Here is a 2,500-nt window from a genome sequence, read left to right as displayed (position 1 = left end):
ACGGACGTCCTGCGTGTGCTGACGGACGGCCACGGACGTCCTCGTGTACTGACGGACGTCCTGCGTGTGCTGACGGACGGCCACGACGTCTCGGTGTACGACGGACGGCCACGGACGGCCACGGACGTCCTTTGTGTGCTGACGGACGTCCTGTGTGTACTGACGGACGTCCTGCGTGTGCTGACGGACACACGGACACACACGGACAGCCACGGACGTCCTGCGTGTGCTGACGGACGTCCTGCGTGTGCTGACGGACGTCCTGTGTGTGCTGACGGACGTCCTGTGTGCACTGACGGACACACGGACACACACGGACAGCCACGGACGTCCTGCGTGTGCTGACGGACGTCCTGCGTGTGCTGACGGACGTCCTGTGTGTGCTGACGGACGTCCTGTGTGCACTGACGGACACACGGACACACACGGACAGCCACGGACGTCCGCGTGTGCTGACGGACGTCCTGCGTGTGCTGACGGACGTCCTGTGTGCACTGACGGACACACGGACACACACGGACAGCACGGACGTCCTGCGTGTGCTGACGGACGTCCTGCGTGTGCTGACGGACGTCCTGTGTGCACTGACGGACACACGGACACACGGACGTGGGCCAAAATCACCCACGGACAGCCAAAATCACCCGAGAAGCCAAAAATGCAAAAATAATATTTTTTGAAGAAAGTTTTCTGAAAGGAAACATCAAAAATATGTCAACAAAGAGTTTAGGATGTCAAGTGTTGATAAAAGTTGCTGTAGACATCCGTATAGACCACGAAACTCCGACCTTTGTAGCATGCAAAAGACATGGTTAGAAGCAAAAGAAATTTATGAAAATTTACCAGAAAATAGCTTTAACCATCCTTAGAAGCATGCAAAAAATCAGATTCAAATTCGAAGTATTTTTTTTTTTACATTAAATACTCCCCGGAACACAACCAATGTCTGTTGGTGACAGACTGAAAAAAAACGTTTGTATATATAAGGGTAGGCACTCTCTTGAGCCTCCTACCCCCCAGTACCCGAACGGTTCGGGTACGTAGTGTTGGACTGTTCGGTCCAACACTATCGTGGGCTGGGTTGAGGTCGATGGTCGGATTGTCCCCGGTGAATTTTCCGGGAACTTTTCCGGCGAATTTTCCGGTGGACCGTTTTGCCCTAACTTCAAATTTTCGCGCTTGCATGGTCTTGGCCTGGTTTCATCCGTCTTCCAGTTGCTTTTTTGATTACATCTCAAGAGTGGTTGGAAAGATTGATGTTGTGGGGCAATGAACATTCGGCGTATGAGTGGTGATTGGATAGCTAGTGTTTGTAGGCTCTGTGCTCGCGCACCCAACTACAGACCAACTATCCTCCTCAGTTTCTTCACTAGCATAGTTTTATGCTTGTTGAACTGATCCGGGGCCTGTGTTGCGTACCTATCTGGAAGGAATTGTTAAGCTTTGCTTAAAATGTTGTTTGCGGCATCTCCTTCGGTGGGGAAGTCGTGAACACATAAGCCGGCACTTGTGATCCTTGCGTCTTTGCATAGTTTATGCATTGTTCGCAAAGGTGAATAAGCTGTTGCTGAGATCTCGGTTGCGGAAATATTATGGCGGTGACCCGAAGAATTCTGTCCCGCTAAGCACGTTTGTCTCCGGACAAAAGATGACGGTCAAGTCTGCGTCTGTTCCCACTTCCATGTGTTTGCGGGAATATGACGTGGTCTTGTCCTGATTTATGAATGCTACCTGTTTGATCCTGCCAGTAGTCATATGCTTGTCTCAAAGATTAAGCCATGCATGTGTAAGTATGAACGAATTCAGACTGTGAAACTGCGAATGGCTCATTAAATCAGTTATAGTTTGTTTGATGGTAACTACTACTCGGATAACCGTAGTAATTAGAGCTAATACGTGCAACAAACCCCGACTTCTGGAAGGGATGCATTTATTAGATAAAAGGTCGACGCGGGCTCTGCCCGTTGCTCTGATGATCATGATAACTCGACGGATCGCATGGCCTTAGTGCTGGCGACGCATCATTCAATTTCTGCCCTATCAATTTCGATGGTAGGATAGTGGCCTACCATGGTGGTAACGGGTGACGGAGAATTAGGGTTCGATTCCGGAGAGGGAGCCTGAGAAACGGCTACCACATCCAAGGAAGGCAGCAGGCGCGCAAATTACCCAATCCTGACACGGGGAGGTAGTGACAATAAATAACAATACCGGCTCTTTGAGTCTGGTAATGGGAATGAGTACAATCTAAATCCCTTAACGAGGATCCATTGGAGGGAAAGTCTGGTGCCAGCACCGCGGTAATTCCAGCTCCAATAGCGTATATTTAAGTTGTTGCAGTTAAAAAGCTCGTAGTTGAACCTTGGGTGGGTCGCCCGGTCCGCCTTCGGTGAGCACCGGTCGGCTTGTCTCTTTCTGTCGGCGATACGCTCCGGGCCTTAACTGGCGGGTCGTGCCTCCGCGCTGTTACTTTGAAGAAATTAGAGTGGCTCAAAGCAAG

Source organism: Brassica rapa, unplaced genomic scaffold, assembly GCF_000309985.2.
Source record: "Brassica rapa cultivar Chiifu-401-42 unplaced genomic scaffold, CAAS_Brap_v3.01 Scaffold0295, whole genome shotgun sequence".
Classification (NCBI taxonomy): Eukaryota; Viridiplantae; Streptophyta; class Magnoliopsida; order Brassicales; family Brassicaceae; genus Brassica; species Brassica rapa.
The sequence above is the reverse complement of the archived record's forward strand: the minus strand, read 5'-3'. Positions refer to the sequence as shown.